The following is a 23,006-nucleotide window of genomic DNA, read 5'->3' as shown; positions in this document are numbered from 1 at the left end:
CATAAGACTATTGTGGGAAAACTACAGCTGTAAATGCTGTATTTTATGCCATTTCCGGCTGTAAAGCACTTACTTTTACCTAAATTGCAGCTGTTTATGGATGCATTTAGGTAAAAGTAAGTGCTTTAGGGCTGCAAATGGCATACAATATGCCACTTTCCTGCGATAAGCTAATGGCAGGTGCCATTAGCGTCTTGTGTTTTTTAGGAAGCTGGAGAGCCTCCCCCCCCCCCGCCGGGAACTTCTCCAGAGCTGGAGGTAAGTGCGGCCAGTCCGCTGCGGACTCCGGAGGTCAGATTCTTTGGAGTCTGGCCTCATTTGAGTCCATGGTGGATTTCTCCAGCATCCCTACTTTCAGCCCGAGGGTCAAATTCAATTTCAGAGAAGTTCTTGAGGCCACATTCTGGTGGTGGATGGGCCAAAGGCAAAGGAGGCAGACCAAAAATACCAGCACACTGTAGCTTAAACTAAGCCTTAGGAGAGGCATTTTACCCTGTTAGAAGGGTACCAAAAACTGCACAAAAACTGCACAAATGATTGGTGATTGGGGGAAAGGGGAAGGGGGGCGGTGCCATCTGGGGACTCCAGAAAGCCTGACTAGGACCCCAGGAGGGCCAGATTTGGCCTCTGGGCCTGATGCTCCTCACCCCTGCTGTAGTGAAACCTGCATTCCCAAATCCTGACGCTTCAAGACTCTTCCCTCAGAATGATGTTGCTGGCCATATATTAGAAGAAGAAGAGGGGATCAATTCTGCTTGGAATCTCCCTGCTCCATGAGGGATAGTACACTGGGTGCATCCAAGACAGTGGCTCATCTTTTCAAGGCACACTTCACAGACAATGCTTCTCATGGTACGCAGTATGGCATTCACTGCACTATATAATGCATGTGATTAAAATCATAGAGTTGGAAGGGACCTTGTAAGGCATCCAGTCCAACTTCCTGCTCGATGTGGGAAATTTGTTGTTGTTGTTGTTATTTTAAATAATTTGTTATTATTTGAAATATTTCTTGGCCAGTGCTAGGACTTCCAAAGATACAGAGCTAGAACTTCCGCAACAGAGGGCTGTCCTTTCTCTGCATAAAAACTCCGGTGACGGATAGTCCATTACCCCTCTCTGTAATCAGTGCCATTGTCAAACTGCTCTTACCATCAAGAGGTTTTTCCTAATGTACAACCGAATCTACCCTCCTGTAACTGAAGCCCATTAGATCTTGTCGTGCCCTCTGGGACAGAGGAGAACAGGTCTTCTCCCTCTTCCATGTGACTGCCCTTCAGGTATTTGAAGGTTAAGTTTATTATTATTATTTTTGGTAAAAAGTAAGAACTGTTCAGTAATAGGTAATTTAGGTTGAAGACATAATCTACAGTTGAAATGTGATTAATGAATGGAAGAGAAGTTTAATGGCAATTTGCAAAGAATGAGCATGTAGCAAAAATGTAAAATAAAATGTTTAAGTCTGATCGCATAAGCAAGAGTGGAGGCAATGAATATTTATTTAACAATTTAGCATCCTTTAAACATGACCTACTAGGGAGCTGTGCCAGGGATGTTAATGGGTTCAAAGTCCTTTAGAAATCATCTTAGACAGATATGGTAATGAAATTTCTCATTTAACAAACTATCGAGAGATTTAGTGAAGTAAAATGCATGCCTATAGCTAGAAATACTGGGAACGCATCATAAATTAATGCAAATAAACAAAAACCTAAATCCAAGTCATCTAATAAAAGTAGTCAAGTGCTTATCAGTTATCAAAGTGGATTTATCCTCATGACATTGAGCTGGTGCAGACATAATGCCAACCATCATTTGGTGCTGTGGGGACCCTCGGGCTTACATGCTCCCTGCCCCTCCCTTACTGCTGTGGCCTTCTGCCCTCCCTGGCCTCCTCTTTCATGGCAAAACAAAATTGTCATTACATCCAAATTGCCAAAGGCAAATCCATGGTTTGCCTGCAAACCAGAAATCAAAACCACCGTTTGTTCATGATTGTCGATTCTGGCTTGCAGGCAAACTGTAGCTTGTGTGAACCATTGTTCACTCAGTCCAGATGTATGGCAAACTATGGATTGTTGCAAGAAGGGAATTCCGGTAGGCCATGAGGTGACTGGGAAGGGAGAAGCGGGAGCATAGGAGCCCTCAGTACTGGGCTTATTCATGGAACATGAAACCGTAGTTCGATATTTGAACCAGCTCATTGGTTGGAAGACAGGAGTGGGTTTACTCCAGCCTTCCCCAGCTTGGTGCTCTCCAGCTGTGTTGAACTGCAACTCCCAGAATTCTCAGCCGTGCTGGCTGGGAATTATGGGAGTTGCAGTCCAACTCATCTGGAGGGCACTAAGTCAGTGAACGCCTCCAAGTTTTTGAGGGCCCTCAGTGGGCCCCCTCCCTCAATGAGTCTACTTTCTTACCACCATTGTCACTAGCTGCTATTCCTCCTTCTCCTCTTTCTCATAATTGCTAAACATTTGCTTGTTTAACAGGCAGAGAGCCAGTAAGCAAGCAAGCAATGGCATCTACTGCTCCTCGTTCTCACCACCACCATTGTCTGGGCCAGAGTGAGAGGCAGTTGAACAATCAGGCAGCAGCGATGAAGAGGAACAACTCCAGGGAGCTCTTCTCAGTGGGACCCTGTTGGGGTGTAGGCCCCTGACAGGTGCCTCACCATGCCTACTCTTGACACCACCCCTGGCTGGATTACCTTCTTAGTGAGCAATTAGATGGAATACGACTTGCTTCCCCCAGACCCTTATTTCTCAATACATAAAGAGCTTGATTTTTTTAAAGTTAAATCTGAAAGTTCAGGGAAGGGGCCAAGAATAGCACTGAGGGGGTGCAGGCCCCACTGTGCCTCCCACATGGCTTCATCCTGACAGACTGTATGGGGAATAGCTGTGACTTTATGATCAGCTCATGTCTCCTGCCAAGTCCTGCCAGAGGAAAATTATTTGCTGGCCTAGGATTCAACTTGACTTCATTCCCTTCATAGCTACTGTACTCCTCTCTGTAGGGGATCGCCTTACATATTCTTAATTGCAGAGACAGCTTGTAAAGCTGCCAGCGGCTTGGACTGAGAAATGGATTTTAATGGTGTGCACTTCATTTACTCCCTCGGAATTGAAGACTTGAATCACAGCACCCAGTCAAGACGAAGCTGACAGCCGTCGTCACAGGCGCAGAAAAAAATGGTTTAATGGGGGCACTAAAATTTTATTGTAAGTCTTCTGCTCTGAAAATGGATGGCCCAACGTGGAGGATCAGTTTCAAGCTTTATTTTCACACTGCAAGGCCGCTGACACACCAGTCTAAAGGACTAATTCTCACACAGCTGCATGCCCTCTCCCACAGTGAGGAAGTGTTGCTGTTTGCTATTTATGGGAATAAAATATCACCATCTCCACAGCCAATGTAACGAATAGAAATGTGTATCAGCTCCAGAGCTGACCTTAGGATCTGTCCATGTATTAAATGTCTTGGGCTCCATCTGAATTTATATAATTATTTCCCCACTCCTGCTACTATAGTGGCCCAGAGCATAATTAATTTAGGAAATGTATTACCACAGGAGGCGGTAGTGTCCACACTAGGTTAGGTGGCTTTTTTAAAGGGTTAGAAACATTTACGAAGGATAGGTTTATCAATAGCAATTAGACTTGAGAGCTAAATGGATCTCCTCTCCTGCCATGTATACCGCTGAGTCAGGGCTGGCCCTCCTGTTACAAAGAGTGAAGCAGTTGGCTCAGTCAGCAGATACTGGGAGGCAGCAGTAGGGTATTGGAGGTAACAGGGTGTTGGAGGGGAGAGCTGTGGGCCATATGCCCTGCCCTGCATCCTCTAAGCTAGTCTGCTGCCTTCAGGTGTGGTGGAGGATGCTGTCCCATTGCCAGGCAGCTTTTGTACATGGTATGGGGAGGTACCATCTTGACCTCCTGTTCAGGCAGCAAAATATCTTGGGCTGGCCCTGCTCGGAGTACCAGATGCCACAGAGATGCAGAAGTGGTTACCTGTTGCTTCATGCCCAGTGTAGGAACATCTGACCTGAACAGCACTGTGGACTAAACGGACCAGTTGTCTGATCCAACAGGGTAGATCTTCTGTTCAGTTTGAGAAATAGTCAAAAGATACATCATGCTTGGGTCTGGAGGAACAGTACAATATTTCTGATCACACTGACCTTCTAGCAAATGGACACTAAATGGACACAAGGTACAGAACTTGAATTTGACAAGATTAAGGTTAAATTAAAGAAGGCATTTCCTTTGGAAATCGGAAGTGAGCTCCCCAACTTTTTAGGATCCCTTGGCACAATTGGAATTTTAACTGAGAGTGTCGTGAGCTTCGTGGCTGAGTGGGCATTTGAACCAGGGTCTCCCAGTCCTTGTCCAACCTTCCCCAACCTGGTGCCTTCCAGATATTCTGCACTTCAACCCCCATCAGCCCCAGCCAACATGACTGATGGACAATGCTGCGAGTTGTAGTCCAAAACATCTGGAGGGCAACAGATTGGGGAAGGCTGCATGAACCACTACACCACACTGGCTTTTACTGCAAATGCTGATTATTGAGCTTTTTTAGTAGTGTGTCAAAAGCTGAATCTGATGAGCAGTGAGGCTTTAATACTACAATAAATAGCTCACTGAACCAACTACCTGTGAGGCACACTCCTCTGCATAGTTATTCCAAAGTAAGTGTCCTTAGGATGGCCACCCTAAAACAAATTTGCATTTTATATCCCTCTTTTGTGACTATGGAAATCAAATCATTTCAATAAATGTTTATCACAGCTTTAGGGTCAATGTCTTCAATTCAAAAATTGAAGTTCTTCCAGTCAGTCCCTAATAAAAGAGAACGGATTATATCATGACATTCTGTTTCACAGGTATATAAAACATTTAATTTTCTCATGTGTGTTTTGGCAATATTTTATTTCAATATAAATGTTATTGAAGAGTTCTAGGAGCATCTCAACACAAGGCATTTATTATACACTCATCATTCCCTGCTTACAGTTGTTTATGGGTTCTTTAGATTACATTATGACCCTCTAGTTTCACATCTGTTTTTTAAGAACACTTTCCCAGGTTTTTTTTAGAGGGGGGAAAACAGATGATTATTTCTGAAAGTGAAAAAAAACATATTTTCCTACTTGCTCAATTGCATTCTTCTGCTATACCACAGTGCCACCTAAAGGTTAAGTAGTGGAAAAGCAGGAAAGGAAAAGCTCTTGGTGTAGAGCCTGGATCTTAATTCTGCAAAACAACAACAACAACAAAGCCCCCCAAAACCCGAATGTAGATATAGCGGATTAACAGCTTTGTGTACAAAAGCTCCTAATTAGGATACATTGCTAATTAACTCACACTGCTGCACTAGTGAACAGTTGTAATTCTGAAAAAGACATCTGACTACAAAAGTGAGATTTTTATTTTTCAAGGTAAAACAGACTGGGTTTGTTGAGCGGTAGTATAATTAGACCACTCAAGATCAGTCTGGCTGTATTGGCTTCTATCTTCTGAATCACGACAGGAAATGAATTGTTCAGGCACACTCCAGCTTTAAAAGTAATATATTTAATTCTCTGGGTTAAGATGTTAGTACTCAGGATACTCTATTTAATTAATTTTGCGACATCCTAACCTGCATCCAGTTGATGTGACTACTAAGCAAATAAGGGCATTCCTAGAGAGGTGAATGATCTACTTACATTTTCAGGGTAACAGAAGTAGCAGTCATGAGCAGTCATAAGGATAAAAAAAAATTATATACTTAGGATGCATGTTTAGACAGAAAAAAATCCTACAACTCCCAGCATGCCCCAGCCAACATAGTTGGCAGGTTGAAGTGCTACACTCCATTTTTACCACCTCATTCCTTCCTTTTTCTGCTGCAAGTGAAGACCAAACTAAACCATATTTCTTAATGAACAAGCATTTATGGGAGCCTTTCCCAACCTCCAGATAATTTGGACTGTAACTCCCATCAGCTCCAGCCATCATAGACAATAATCAGGGATGATGGGGGTTGTAATCCAAAACATCTTGAAGGTATCAGGTTGGGAAAGGTTGATCTATGGCCTTTAACTAAATAGAACTTGCTTCTGAGTAACGCACATATCATTGCGTTGCCAGTTTACCTGCATATAAATCAGCAAGGCATTGTGAATTTGCTGTTCATGAGAAATATGTGAAGGTAATAAAAGTGGACCCACAAAAGATTGCTGTTTCACTTAAAAAAAAAAAATCTATTTCTTAATAATTGCAAAAGTCAACTCTCAGATTTTAATGCAAATTGGGAACAGCAATGCCCAGCAGTTCAAAGGAAACCAGTAATTCAATTAGGGAAATCTAAGAACCCTTGAAGAACCCATTCCATTGCAAGTCATTAATTAAGACCTCACTGCCTCTTTCAATGATACTCATATTACAAAACCTGAATGTTGAATTCATCTTCTGGCAAGCAAGCAGCAAGCTGAAAAGTAAAGGGGGGAGCTGCTATATTTATAAGACAACAAAGGGAAGATTTGGGCCGTTTAATGATAACAGCAAAGCTAGCAGCAATCTGCGTCTGTCAAAAAGGACCCTGGATATATTCAATATTAATGCCAATAGCAAATGGTATCATCTTCCTAGATTAAGGCATGATGTAATTCTGTTTGAAACAGAAAAGTCATCTGAACCTTTTTAAGCCTCCTCCAGGTAGAATTTCAAAGTATAGCTGCTTCAGCAGCACTTCTGTGATTTGGGGTGAATGGAAATTAAAATAGTAGCTGTTTTGTCTTAGTCCTTTCGGTATTTCTCCTAAAAGTAATCTTGTTTGTTTATTTCATTATTGGTTGCTGGAGTGAAAGCTTGCATTTGAATGGCAACACTGATTACAGTAATTAAGGCTTGTTTTAATTTGTGTAAGACAAGCCTTTGAGGCTGCAATCCTGTATACACTGATGTGGGAGTAAATCCTATTGAATAGAACAGGCCTTACTTCTGAGGAGACATGCCTAGGGTTGCAGTATAAGGCTACAATCGCCTGCACAGTGGACCTCCCTTTCTAGGAAGCATGCATAGGATCGCAGTGTTAAATCTGAGTGCTAGTGCGCACAGACATGGCGCTCTTAATTCAGATGCTTGTTGCAGGGATGAGTCCAAGACAGTGGGGGTCATTCCCTTCCAAAATATTCCCACTACCCCACTCACTGCCCCAGCTTTCAGTTACCATATATTAAGGTCCTATATAGCTTGGATCAGTGGAGGCTGGTGGCTCCAATTTTGGTGGGGATGTGAATCCATTCTGGGTTTATGCCAGAACCAGCCAAAACTTTAGAGGAGCTATCCAAGGTGCTGAATCCTATCCCCAAAATAGGTTCAGAGCCTTAGCTCCTTTAGAGTTCTGGCTGGTTCTAACTAAAACCCAGAATGGATTTACAGCCCCACCAAAATTGGAGCCACCAGCCTCCACTAGCTTGGGTCAAACCTTTGCACCTCTGCTTTCCCCTTTGTTTCCCCTTACTAGTTTACCGAGTCTCTCCTATTGTGTTGTGTGTGTTTTGTTAATGGACATGTATACACAGCTGTATTCACAGCAGCCAGTACACTTGATAGGAAGGTGCAGGAAGTCCATGCTGGCTGGGGAATGCTGGGAGTTGTAGGACTTTTCTCTGTCTAAACATGCATAGGATTGTGCCCTAAAAGAGGTAGGCAGCTGAGGGGAGTTAAACTGTCATTCCTTCTGTGCCTTGCCTTGCAGGCTAAAACAAAAGTGCCTGGGACCAGGGCTGTCCCTAGGACAAATAGCACCCTGGGTGAGGACGAGGAGTGCCTTTGGTGCCCCCCCCTCTCCAGCCATGTAGTCAGTTTTGCAGAACCACCCAGAGGATTTACAGGCTGGTACAGGTGTGATGTCCAGCAAGAACGACATTGCTCAAACCTTGCTCTCTCAGACACAGTTACAGTTTGCGCAAGCCAAAATTCGAAAAGCCCCATTCTGAACAGTAGGAGTACACTATGGAACACAGCAGAACTGCCACGTGTCTAACTTATAATATTTTTTGTTTGGTAGCAATTCCTATCTTTTGGTGAGCATTCTTTATTTTAGAATATCCATTATTTTTAACTTTAAAAATAATAAAGTTATAAATAGAAAAGATATCCTGCTGACCTCTTACAACTTACAGCTTTATTTTATTGTTATTTATATAGTGCTTAGAGTGTCTACAGTATTGGAAGTGCTAAGTTCTTGGAAACGTTGCCTCAAAGTAAAGCTGTGTTCCGCTGATTTTTACCCAGCGCAAACAACATCCAAGTGGAAACTGAAAAAGAAACATACTTTAAAGCTAACTGAAGGAAGATCATTTTTGTAGCTGGTACCCAAACAACCCGTAGAACCTTGAAAGAAAGGTTACAGACACTTGCTTTTTGCCACTCTAGCTCATTGCAGACAGTACATCCAAAAAACACAGCCAATGAGCTCAGCTTGGTGCCCCCCTCAGCTTGGAAACCCCTTTAGCTCAGTTTGGTGTCCCCCTTAGTTTGGCGCCCCGGGCAATCACCCAACTTGCCCACCCTTAAAATCAGCCCTGCCTGGGACAGCAGAATGCATGAAAAAGTGGAGGGTTCAGTCTGTACCCCCTTTTGACATTAAAATGAGGGAGGACTCCTAGCAACAAATGTGGCTACTCTCATCATGTCCTGTTTGGCCCAGCGATACTCCTTGTAATTAGTGCTGCACCGAATTTCCACAAGCAAACACTCTGCAAAAGTCAGGGTTTCCAGGAGACCTATAGGTTCCTGAAACCAAGCTTGCGCGTTTCTTTTGCCTTTGCAAAAGGCCTGTGCGACAGCTCCTTTGGTCAAGTTTAAAAATAAGAGTAGGGATGGGAGAACCAGGGATTTTCAAGCTTGCCTAAATTCTGCAAAAAACACTTCGAAGCTCATTTTGGCTTGCTACTGTTTTTTATTTTGATCTCTTTTTTAGCTAGCTGTGCATTTTGGACAGGGAAAGTACACATTTCTGTGCATATCTTTCAAAAGTATGCTCTTTTTTTTTTAAGGACACATTTTGGACTGTGATCACAAATTCAGGAATTTGCGAACATTTCTCGAAAAAGCGCACTCTTGCTTGCATTCATGTTCAGGACTGTGAATGGGACATATTGACATGATTTGCAAACAGAAACAATGTTCTTGTACATCCCTAAATAAAAGCCAGATTTGGGTATGTGATGACGCCACAAAACCAATCCAGTGGGATGGGCAGACTTCCTGTGCTACTTGACGCACATCCTGATTAGAAAGAGCTCATTGCTCCTGCCCAAACTTTCCTCCCTCTTTGGGCTACCTCCCTGCCCCAGTACCAAGATGGGGGGGGGCACTCTTTGCAACCAACAAAGTCTTCATTGAGTAGCTCTCCCTTTGGGGTTAGCCGTACTTGTAGAATTTTCTGCAGCAAACTTTATAAGTTTTACAAATGACAGCCTGAAGTATACAACAAAGGACGTTTACTTGAACTTTGCACTCTTTATAATGACATCTAAAGTGCCTGCTACTCTGTTTTTCTGTTCTTTGCTTGGTGTTTTCCAGAGCTTCTTCCTTAACTATAAGTTGCAACCACGTGTGCAACAGTTTGCTTCTTACTTAGAGTCTCCTTTTGCTTCCATCATGCACTCTATGTTGTCACTGCAACCGAAGACAAAAGAAACCTTGGCATTTGCAAGATGTTTAGTTTGAGTTCACCTTGGCTGTGGAAGAAGATGAAGCAATTTTCTTTCTCCTAACTGAAGTGTTTTGATGTAGCTGGCTAAGTGGTTTAGTAATAATCTGCTTTTCCTTTTGGTCTGGAACAGTTATTATGCCATCTAGTGTTTACTTTATCTTATTGATGAATATTGTGCAATGCTAGACAGCAAAAATGTTGTAGATATGATCGTATCTCAAAACATGGTCATGATGGCAAGTGTCTGTGGAAATGTAACATTGTTACATTTTTAAAAACATTTATCAGACACCCAATAGCCAAGGTACTCTGAGCACTGAACCAGACAAAACATTTCAAATCACAATTCCAGCTAAAGCCAGTTAATAGAGCACAAACATCTCAAAAAGCCACAGCAACAAAATAAAGCAGAGATTAAATGCAAATTGAAATCAACAATCACATAATAAAGCAGACCATAAAATCCTACTGGGCTAAAACCACCAGCCTAAAACCACCATGAAATGTACCTTTTGCATGTTTTTTGTTTTTTTTAATCTATAGAAATTCATCTCCAAAAGTAAGAAACAGTAGCAATACTATTTCAGTTATAGTAATGTTAATTGCTTATCCAGAAGGCCACAAAGAAAAAGTTATGTATGAAGACAACTTCTTTTCTCTCTCACTCTGTTTCCTATCTATAAACTCAGAAAAGCCTTTATACTCCTCACAAAAATAAATAGGGATTACAAGAAGTGCTGTATAAATTAGTAATAATAATAATAATGCCTTTTTAAAATGTCCACTGAATTTTTGTTTGTGTAAAAGTAGATGACAGAAACTAGGCTAGCACCAAACTACAAATACTATGTGCCTTTTTACTTAGAGGCACTGGGGTGTGTGTGTCCTCATTTAAAGGATTCTGGGAGCGGCATCCAGGTGCTTCACTCTATCAGTGGTGTAGTGATAAATTTTAAAGTGCAGGTGCTCATCATGATGGCCCCTATAGCCACATAGCCACACCCCCAAAGAGAGTATGCACACACACCAAAGAGCAGGAACACAGAGCGTAATACCCAATTTATTAGGGTCGACTGACAGTCATAGAATAGTGAGCTGGCAAAGGGCAGCAGTGTGGTTAGCAAGTTGGACTATGGCTGGAGATACCTCAGACTGCATGAGAAAGGGAAAGAGAGGCATACGATGGGCATATTCACATGATCATGGTGGGTGGGTAATGGAACCATCCTGCGGGGAGGGGGAGGGAAATCATGACAAGCACCCCCCCTATTCATGGAACCACAGAGAGCAGCATGGTTCCCTTACCCATCCCCGCTCCATGGTTTTGTTGTTGTCCTCCTGCCGCTGCAGCTGCATATCCCAGAGCCACCACAGTGGGAACGGGTTGTGCCAGCCATTCCTGTGTTGCTAGGTGATCATGACCATAGAGATCAGCTGGGCAGGCTAGAGCATCGCTGGCACTTCCAGCGCTTCCTGCTCTATGGTTGCAGGAATGTATCCACAGGGGGCTCAACAGATACACAGAACCAAGGGTTTCTGGTAGCTTTTGACACTTTCCAGTTTGATCTAGAGAAATTAGCAGGTGATACTGTTTAGTTCCATGCCATAAAAATCTTCAAACCCCTGTCAAAGGATATTTTGCTGGGATGGGCTTGGTTTGGGGGCAACCTGCCCCCCCAATAAAAGAGGTTGCCCCGCCCTTCTCTCTTGGGAGTTCAGCAGGCAGAGCCTTCAAACCACAGTGGTGTAGTGAAGGCTGCAAATGTCTATGTGGTGATGTGAGATAAACAAATAACCCATCACATATGACACTTCTTTCCACACTAGTGTGGTCATCTTGTCTTCTAGTCCTGGTCTTGTATTCTGGTCCTGGCCCAAGACATTTTGCTGCCTGATGGGAAGGACCAGATGGTGGCCTCCCCCATTCTAATCAAGAAACTACTTGGATTGGCTACTGAATCTTACTTAAACACCAACAAGGGGACAGCATCCTCCACCGCACTTAAGGCTAGCTTAGGAGTGTAAGTTTCCACACTGATACCTAGCCACTATTCCTATCTCCCAGCATTTTTGCCCTCTGAGGCAGCCACTTCACTCTGCGTAATGGTAGGGCCAGCCCTATACCATTACACAGAGAAATCAAGTTGGTAAAGATTTAACTGGCATGGATGCAAGTGGAAGAAAAATGGCACCAGTTGCACTCATTTCATGCTACTGTTAAAGATGCAGGAGCATGGCCAGAAAAAGAAAGGAACAATCCTGCTCTTCATGGCTGGATTTAAACTGGCCTTTTGGTCATTTAAATTCACTCTCAGATTAATGGGGATGACTCGAAGAGGGAAGAAAGGGCTGCAATCCATTAGCAGGGCAGAAGGTGACACAGCAATCCTTAATGCATCCAGCTTTATGCAAACTCAGTTCTTGAATAGCAGCCTCATTCCCATAATGATTTATGGCACCTCACCCTTCACCTTATTCTGATGATCTGTGATCATGCTAGCGGCTGTTCCCATAAGTGTCTGTGCATTCTGCTCTGGTTCTTGTACGGCCCTTTGATAACAGCACAAAACTCTTGAAAGATGGCAATGTATCTTGGGGGAAGCCAGATGAATATGACTGGCTGCACCTCTAAATGCCGTCCATTTTATTTGGCCCCTCTTACAAGAGCTTGTTTGCTTGTGTGAATGAGTGTCAAAAGCAGTGGTAAGAGGATGGAATTAGAAATGTGAAGGCCCCCAAAAGTGGGGGAAAGTCAGGAAGTAACTTGGGGTTTCCACCCTATTGCTTGGAGGCCCCTCCCATTTTTCCAGTTATTGCAGGGAGCTAAGGGTCAACTAGTCCAACCTTCCCCAGCCTGGTGTTTCAGACTACAGCTCCCATCCAGATGTTTCAGACTACAACTTCCATCATCCTAGACCATTGACCATGCTGAATGGGGCTGATAAATGAAATGAAATGATGGGTGTTTTTGTCCAACACATCTGGGGGGCACAAGGTTGGGGAAGGCTGAATGAGTCCATCCTTAAAGATGTGCCACACACACACACAACATGACCGGTAACATGACTCTGCAAGATGTCTCCAGTACATGCTGGCTTCTCTGACTCTGATCCTGCCAAGACTTAAATCTCCTTGAGGCACCTCATCCTGCCCGTATTAACAATGCTCTCCAGGGCCAGTAGTGATCCATCTATTTTTCTTTGCTCCTTCCCCCAATTTTTTTTAAATTCATTTTTTATTGTAAAACTTCAGCAACAAAATTTATAAAAAGAAATGAGAGGGGAAGAAGATGAAAAAATTATATACATACATAGATTTGTGTATATCCATATCAATAAATTCATATGAAATGTGCATAGATAGATATAGATACAGATACAACTTTCTAGCAATTATACACAGGCTTCAACAAAAGTGGACCAAATATCCAAATAAATGGATATAGAATCGTAAACTTAGTTGTTAGTTATGCCTAAGCAGGAATTAGAAAAAGCCTTACCGTGGTTCTAATGAAGTTCTCAATCTCTTTTCTACTGGGTGTTTGTGGAACTAATACTCTCTCTAGTTCAGGAGATGGTGGCAGCAGATTATTATGGATAAAATTATTGTGAGTCTGGACCCAATGGACAGGACAGGCTACTAACCTGTGTGCCAGTGTGGTGTAGTGGCTGGAGTGTTGGACTGGGAGTCAGGAGACCTGGGTTCTAGTCCCCACCTGGCCACGGAAGCTCATTGGGTGAGTTTGGGCCAGTCACAGACACTCAGCCCAGCCCACCTCACAGGGTTGTTGTTGTGAGGATAAAACAGAGGAGGAGGATAAAACGAAGGAGGAGGCAATGTATGCTACTTTAGGTTCCTTAGAGGGAAAAAGATGGGATATAAATGCAATAACTAAACAACTAACTAACTAACTAAGTTACTCTGGGTTATCCAGTGACCTTGTGCAGGATGTCACAGGTTCATCCTTCACACGTTCTTATACAGAGCCTAAAGGTGCTATCCTATGCATGTTAAGATGGAAAGAAGTCCTACATTTCCCAGAATGGGGAATGCTGAGAGTTGTAGGACTTTTTTCTGCCTAAACATGAATAGGATTGTGCTCTAAGTGATATATTTTTAGTCCTGAAGCAATTGTCAAGCATCGGAAGTTATAAATTGCACAGCAAGTTAACATCTGAGTCTAATTAATTCAGATGAATAGAACAATCTATGTGACTAACTGGTGGGATACAGACAATTAAGCTCTAGAAATGATGCAAGCTACTCTACAGTGAATAATGGGATTTATTAACTCAAGCCAACTCTTTTCTAGCTCAAAATAAAGGCTTATGCTAAAAGCCCCGTATATGCTTTTGTTGAGCTTTTAGTATAAGTGTTAGTATATGAACTCTTACGGTTTGTAAGGAGTATCTTAGTAAACGCATTTTGGGGGGAAATTATGATGCTTATGATTTAAATGTCAGAATTGTAAAATCTCAGTGGCTTGCACATGATAAGCACAATTCAAACACAATTCCAACAGCAATGGTTTGGCATAATCCTAAACATATTTGATCTACAAATTTAAAGCAACAACCATAACAACAGCTCTCATGTGCACATTAAGTCTGGAAATCTGTGGGGTCTGCTTCTTTGTTTAAAAGCAAGAATTTGGGTTCACTGTATTATGGGAAGCAGTATATTACGTGGATACTTTTGTGTACGCAAATGTATCTTCTCTCCTAGCACCAAAGGAAATATCTGTATTCAGAATTACCTATGCTTTTATGCCATCAGTCACTTATTAAAGGGGAGCTAGCTACATCCAAATGGCGTTCAGAATTTTGCCAGATATTAATAGCTTTAAGGAGTCTTGTTCATGTAATTGAATTAAATGTATCAAATGCAAAACACACACAGAAAACCAAACCCAAGGGGGGGAAAATGCGACCCCCTCAAAGTCCTTGAAGATTAATCAAACAACTGTAGTAAGAGTGTCCTGGCTTTTGCATAGAGGCTGGATTTGACTGAAACAGTGGTGGATCTCTGGCAGTAGCACAGGCAGATTCCTAGGTGGAGGCTGGTGGCTCTGATGTCAGTGGGGCTATGAATCCACTCCAGGTTTCAGTCAGAACTGTAAAGGAGCTATGCTTCACATCTTGGATAGCTCCTTTAGAGTTCTGACTGAAATCCGGAGTGGATTCATAGAATAGTAGGGTTGGAAGGGGCCTACAAGACCATCGAGTCCAACCCCCTGCTCAGGGCAGGAATCCAAGTCACAGCATCCCTGACAGGTAGCTGTCCAGCCTCATCTTGAATGCCTCCATCGTGGGAAAGCCCACTACCCCCATAGGTAATTGGTTCCATTGTTGTATTGCTCTAACAGTCAGGATGTTTTTCCTTATGTTCAGCCGGAATCTGGCTTCCTGTAACTTGAGCCCATTATCCCATGTCCTGCACTCTGGGATGATTGAGGAGAGATCCTGGCCTTCTTCTCTGTGACAACCTTTCAAGTACTTGAAGAGCACTATCATATCTCCCCCCAGTCTTCTCTTCTCAAGGCTAAACATGCCCAGTTCTTTCAATCTCTCCTCATAGGGCTTTGTTTCCAGTCCCCTGATCATCTTTGTTGCCCTCCTCTGAACCCTTTCCAGCTTGTCTGCATCCTTCTTAAAGTGTGGTGCCCAGAACTGGACACAGTACCGCCCCATTGACATTGGAGCCACCAGATTCTACTGACTTATACTTACATTTGGATATTTTAAAATATTAAGTGGTTGGTAGGTTATACATTTAGGGAAGTTTTCGCCTGGCACCTACATCGTATTCCTTCTGGTGCCAAGTGAACACCTTTTTATTCTCCCAGGCATTTTAGCATTTTGGCTTCCTAGTCTGTTAGCTTTGGTGTTTTAAATCTGTATTTTAGATCTCTGCATTGCTGCTAGGTTTTATTCTAGTTGTATTGCTATATTGTGGTTTTAATGTTTTTATATTTTATATTGTTTTATCCTGTGCTTTTGGTTTTAATTTTTGCGAACCGCCCAGAGAGCTTTGGCTATTGGGAGGTATAGAAATGAAATAAATACAATAATGTAATCACATCAAGTAAATAAGCTTTCCAGCTGCAGTGTCTGCTTCGGCTCTGTGCTGCAACCTTCCAAGCTTGCACCTGCTTGCCTTTGGGAATGTCTTGTTCTTTAGACTTCTCTTTGTTGGGCAGGCTTTATCTATTGAAATCACCTTGCATATTCACAGCTCAGTACAAATAATAATCTCAGTCCTCCCTTTTCATCGTGCTGCATGTTCCGAGTTAGATAATGAAGGCTTTCAATAAATTGTTGCTGGCAGGGCCAGCCACTGCCAGAAACCTGCCATGGAATGGGATGTCTTGTGGCACTCCTGTGAAGCCAGGAGCTCAGCAGATGCCTGGAGCAGGCAGACCAGATAGCCCAGTGGCCTCTCTCGGAAACCTGTTCCCTATGAGATCAACTAGCGTAGGCTGAAAGGGAGCTGTATGTACATGATCACAGTTACAGGCTTTAAATGAAACTCATTTCTTAAGATAGTAGCTTAAAGAACGATTCAAGCTAATGTAGCTAGCTAAGCCAAGCAAAGGATGGGACTCTAGAAGTACTTGTTGACTCTCATGGTGTCTTCAAAGGGTGATACACACATAGAATTCTACTGGCCTGACTCACATACTTTAATCCATGGGTGCTGAACCTTGGGCTCACAGGCCAGATGGCCCCACCTCCTTCTCCTGGCCTCACCCTCTTCCCTTGACTGCTGATTGTTAGGTGGTTTTCCAGCTTTTGCAGTTTTTTCCCATTCTAAAAGGCTGAAACACCTTGCCTAGGGATGTGAGGATGTTGTAAAATCCTTTCCATCTGTGTTTCGCAAATTGTCAGGTGCCTTTTGTTCCATTCTCCACTCATGATAGAATCAGATTTTTTTTCCAATATCCTAAATTTGCGCAAATTTGCATTTGTGCAAATTCATACTTGCGAAAATGCACAAATTGCCCCCAAAATGTGCCTTTTCATGCTTTAACTTATAGGGGAAATGCGCATTTTTGGCTCATGTTCTTTTTAAATTTTACGTATTTTTCAATGACTAAATTTGCATAAAATTTCAGAAAGTTAAAGAAAAGGTCCACAAGTCTACGGAATCCATGTGACTTTGGAAAAGCCAGTCTGCTGCAGAATCCATGGAACAGATTCATAGAAATCTGAATTCTTTTGATTCCGTTGTGGATTTCTCTGACATCCCTGGACTCGCCTAAGGCTTAGTTACTGGCAGTAAGGACTTTGAGCTAAAACATGGTGACGTTTTTGGCACCACTGTCATTACCTTTGGCACAGCACCCTTTGGCCTTCAGCACCACTCAGCACTGTAATGCATACACCAAAAGCTCCAAAACTGAATTTGGCCCACAGGCTGAAAGAAATATGGCACCCCTGCTTTAACCCTTTCTGTAGGGGGGAGTAATCACCACCCTTTGAGATATTACTCGTCCTCCCCCCAGCAGCAGCAATTAATTAGCCACTCATATTGTAAAGGTTTCATAACCTTAGCTGTCCGAGACTGGTGAGATCATAAGACAAGTTCTCCATGACATAAGAAAATGGCTCCAGTTGCAGACAAAGGCCAAGGTCCCAAACCCATAATGTATGGAGCTGGTGCCATGAACTGGCACCAGCTGCCTGCCTGGCAGTGCCCAGGGATGGGGGAGAAATGTGATCCCTTGTTTCCTAATTTTGCACTTTCAAACAAATATGCAAAACCAAAACTCACTTATCCTTCAAAATTCCCACCTCCAAATTTTGCAGTGCAGTTCTCCAATCCAAAAAGGCTTATAAAAAGGCAAATTTTAGTGAGAATAACTTTAAAAAAGGCATGCTGTTAGGAAATGTGCTTCCCCCCAAAATGTGTATATTAGGCAAAATTATGTACAAAAATACATGTATTAGGAGAAATGCACATAAAAATGCATATGAATTTTGATGCAAACTTTAAAAAAATCTCAGAGTTTGGTATGAACTGAAGTTAAGACTGGAAAAAGGAGAAACAGAGAGAAGCCCTGGGCCACCAGGTGGCTGATTCTAGCCACCATTTAAATTTCCAGCAGTGCCTTCAGTGTAGATCATGCCAGACACTGTGGCATGTGTAAATGGCAGCTTGACCTGGCCAGCCAATAGCGCTTGAGCATTGCTGCTGCTGCCCATCACCACTGCCAGGTAAGCCTGCCAGGATCCATCAGTGGGGGAGGGGGCCACCAGAAAGACTTTGCCCCGGGCCTCTTCAACCCTGGAACCAGCCCTGACTGGCTCTCAAATATGCCTGCTATGACCCATGACATCCTACCCAGAACCTACCCAAATTAGGGGATGGCTCAAACCCTTTGAAATTCTTTGGTGCAGGGAGTAGGGAATTGGTGCTCACCCTGCAGGCCTCTTCGTTTGAGCCCTATAATGCCTGACCCTGGATTGTCAGTGCCCTTCCCAAACACTTTACTCCAATAAGGTATCCTGCCATGTGTCCTTACCATGGAGGAGTCATGCAACCATGCTGATGTATGGAGGACATTCCTGGACATTTCTCAGCAACCAAAGGTGGCACCCTGAAAGCTGGTTCACAGTTGTCAGCAGCTGCACAATGGTAAATTTTGAAGGGCAGACACGCATCATGACAGTTCCCATAGCCACGCCCCCAAGGAGAGTCCAAACATTCAGGCAGCTATGCTGATCCATGTCAACAAACCCATTCTAGCAGTTGTCATCTCCTCCAGGAACAGGTCTTTTGTAAAGCCCTTCAAGACCAAGCCACCCCAAAATACATTGCATTATGATCTGGAACAATATATTATCCCCAGCTACTGTGGGAATTGCTGCTAAGCTCAGAGGCAACAGGGCAGTCTGAGAAGGGGCTGGCAGATGACCTCAGCATCTCTGCTACTCAAAAAATGCCAGTGCTGTAAACCCTGCAAACCCCGGCTCCACTATGCTACTGGTTGTCAGTGGTCCCTGCATGAGCACTTTGCTGTGATTCCAGTGATACATGAGCACCACTGCCATCACCACCAGCCTGTACTCATAGGAAGGCACAGGGGATGCAAAACAGGTTTTCAAAATGCCACCATGACGTTGGCACCATAACGACAGCCACATATACAGTTGCTGTAGCTCACAGGAATCACTGCTTAATGTCACGGGTATGCCAGCACATGGGATTCCTGGTGTAATGACAAAGATTAGGAACTGGAAGGATGGACTGCTACCATTGCCCAATTTCATATTGTGGCTCCAGGGAGGTTCACATGGAGAGAAAAGAAATAGCTGGTTTGCATGTCTGAATGCATCCCTTCATGGATCACTGCCTTGTGGCAAAGGGGCTTGCGTAACTCAGTGAAGCCATAAGCTATGCTGTGCAGGGCCACCCAAGACGGACAGGTCATGGTGGAGAGTTCTGACAAAATGTGGTCCACTGGAGGAGGAAATGGCAACCCACTCCAGTATTCTTGCCAAGAAAACCCCATGGAACGTATCACAAGGCTAAAAGAGATGACGCCATAAGATGAGCCCCTCAGGTTGGAAGGTGTCCAATATACTAGTGGGGAAAAGCAGAGGGAATTTCTAAGTAGCACCAGAAAGAGTGAAGCGGCTGGGCCAAAGCCAAAAGGACACTCAGCTGTGGATGTGTCTGGTGGTGAAAAGAAAGTCCAGTGCGGTAAAGAACAATATTGTTTAGGAACCTGGAATGTAAGATCAATGAATCCAGGTAAGCTGGAGGTGGTCAACCATGAGACGGCAAGATTGAACATCGACATCTTGGTAATCAGCAAACTAAAATGGACAAGCATGGGTGAATTTAATTCAGGTGACCATTATATCTACTACTGTGGGCAAGAATCCCTTAGAAGAAATGGAGTAGTGCTCATAGTCAATAAAAGGGTGGGAAAACAGTACTGGGGTACAATCTCAAAAATGACAGAATGATCTCAGTACAAATCCAAGGCAAACCATTCAACATGACAGTAATTCAAGTCTATGCCCCAACCACTGAGGCCGAAGAAGATGAGGTTGATCGGTTCTATGAAGACCTACAACGCCTTCTAGAACTAACACCAAAAAAAGATGTCCTCTTCATCATAGGGGATTGGAATGCTAAAGTAGGAAGTCAAGAAATCACTGGGATAACAGGCAAGCATGGCCTTGGTGTACAAAATGAAGCAGGACAAAAGCTAATAGAGTTTTGCCAAGAGAACACGTTGATCATAGCAAACGCTCTTTTCCAACAGCACAAGAGGCGACTCTACACATGGATACCACCAGATGATCAATATCGAAATCAGATTGATTATGTACTTTGCAGCCAAAGATGGAGACGCTCCATACAGTCAGTAAAAACAAGACCTGGAGCTGACTGTGGCTCAGATCATGAGCTGCTTCTTGCAAAATTTCGGCTTAAATTGAAGAACGTAGGGAAAACCACTAAACCATTCAGGTATGACCTAAATCATATCCCTGATGAATATACAGTGGAGGTGAGGAATAGATTTCAGGGATTAGACCTGATAGACAGAGTGCCTGAGGAACTATGGACGGAGGTCCGTAACATTGTTCAGGAGGCAGCAACGAAATCCATCCCAAAGAAAAAGAAATGCAAGAAAGCAAAGTGGCTGTCTGATGAGGCTTTACAAGTAGCTGATGAAAGAAAGGGGAAGATATATCCAACTGAATGCAGATTTCCAGAGAATAGCAAGGAGAGACAAGAAGGCTTCTTAAATGAACAATGCAAAGAAATCGAGGAAAACAACAGAATGGGAAAGACTAGAGAACTTTTCAAGAAAATCGGAGATCTCAAGGGAACGTTTTGTGCAAAGACGGGCATGATAAAGGACAAAGAAGGCAGGGACCTAACAGAAGCAGATGAGATTAAGGAGAGGTGGAAAGAATACACAGAAGAACTATACAGGAAAGATCTGAATGTCCCTGATAGCCATGATAGTGCGGTCACTGAACCTGAGCCGGACATCCTAGAGAGTGAAGTCAAGTGGGCCTTAGGAAGCATTACTAACAACAAAGCTAGCAGAGATGACAGTATTCCAGCTGAGCTATTTAAAATCCTAAAAGATGCTGCTGTTAAAGTGCTGCACTCAATATGCCAGGAAATTTGGAACACTCAACAATGGCCACAAGACTGGAAAAGGTCAGTTTACATTCCAATTCCAAAGAAGGGCAATGCCAAAGAGTGTTCAAACTACCACACAATTGTGCTCATTTCACATGCCAGCAATGTTATGCTCAAAATCCTACAAGCTAGGCTTCAGCAGTATGTGAACCGAGAACTACCGAAAGTACAAGCTGGGTTTCGAAGAGGCAGAGGAACTAGAGATCAAATCGCCAACATTCGCTGGATCATGGAGAAAGCAAGAGAATTCCAAAAAAATTCTATTTCTGCTTCATTGACTACGCTAAAGCCTTTGATTGTGTGGATCCCAACAAACTGTGGCAAATTCTTAAAGAGATGGGACTACCAGACAACCTTACCTGTCTCCTGAGAAACCTGTACGAGGGTCAAGAAGCAACAGTAAAAACCAGACATGGAACAACCGATTGGTTCAAAATTGGGAAAGGAGTATGACAAGGCTGTATATTGTTGCCCTGCTTATTTAACTTATATGCAGGGTACATCATGAGAAACTCCGGGTTGGATGAATCACAGGTTGGAATTAAGATTGCCAGGAGAATTATCAACAAACTCAAATATGCAGATGATACAACCCTAATGGCAGAAAGCGAAGAGGATCTAAAGAGCCTCTTATTGAGGGTGAAAGTGGAGAGTGCAAAAGCTGTTTTGAAACTCAACATTAAAAAAACATGGCATCTGGCCCCATCACTTCCTGGCATATGGAAGGGGAAGAAATGGAAGCTGTGACAGATTTTATTTTCTTGGGCTCCAAGATCACCACAGATAGTGACTGTAGCCATGAAATTAAAAGACGCTTGCTTCTTGGACATCACCTTGCTGACAAAGGTTCGTATAATCAAAGCTATGGTTTTCCCAGTAGCAACATATGGCTGTAAGAGCTGGACTATAAGGAAGGCTGAGCGCCGAAGAATTGATGCTTTCGAACTGTGGTGCTGGAGAAAACTCTTACGAGTCCCCTGGACTGCAAGGAGGTCAAATCAGTCAATCCTAAAGGAAATCAACCCTGAGTGCTCCTTGGAAGGACAGATACTGAAGCTGAAGCTCAAATATTTTGGCCACCTAATGCGAAGAGAAAAGTCACTGGAAAAGACCCTGATGCTGGGAAAGATTGAAGGCAAAGGAGAAAGGGACGGCAGAGGATGAGATGGCTAGATAGCATCACCGATGCAATGAATATGAACCTGACCAAACTCTGGGAGAGAGCGGAGGACAGGTAGGCCTGGTGTGCTATGGTCCATTGGGTCACGAAGAGACAGACACGACTGAACGACTGAACAACAACAATTTCTGAATGGCCTCCTAAAACTGAAATGGCAGAACATCAGAGGAAAGATACTGACTTGAGGCAAGCAGGAATTCTTTAGCTTATGCCATATGCTTGACAATGTGTGTAACTTCATGATTTGAAGAGCATCGGTTTGGCGGTAATGAATCATAACCAAGCTCAACATGACAGAGATAGGAATATTGTAAAATCTAAGGAAAACACTTTTTTTTGCCATAAATGTACTTGATGATTACATTCCAGCCCTCTCCTCTGAAGGAAAGTGCAGAATGGACACTGATTTCAGATAATTGGCTTGGCAGATAGGTTATACTCAAGCAGTGCTTCTGTCCTTTTCCCCTGGAAGCACGGCACTTGTATTGCTTCTTTCAGCTATATGCACAACATCTGAAGTCTAGGTGCAAGTCCACCTGCCTATGGAATAATTGGCATGTTGAAAGGAACGGGGTAAATGTAACTTGATCTGGTTTGTTTCAGAGCTGATGTTATTGTGCTGGCGTGTCCTCTTACCAGCGGTATTAGAACTAATTGCTCTGCCTGAGTTCGACATCATGCCACTTGCCTGTTGGAACGTTATGCGTTATGCTAAGTTTGCATTCGCAGCATGTTTCATCATAATTCCTTGAGAATTCAAACTGTGAGTGTGTATGAACAGCAGAGCGCATTTGGGGAACGTGTTGTAAATGCTCATATGCAAAAAACAAAACAAAAACAAAACCCTCCACTATCCAGGCTAATTTAGGAAGACTAGCATCTCCTGGAAATAATAAATTGTACTTGGTCCTTCATTTATTTGGATGTTGGATACTGTATACAGGGG

The sequence above is a fragment of the Heloderma suspectum genome, chromosome 5 (assembly GCF_057233095.1).
Source record: "Heloderma suspectum isolate Gila_16-S chromosome 5, 16-S_ref, whole genome shotgun sequence".
Lineage (NCBI taxonomy): Eukaryota > Metazoa > Chordata > Lepidosauria > Squamata > Helodermatidae > Heloderma > Heloderma suspectum.
This window is presented reverse-complemented; position numbering follows the sequence as displayed.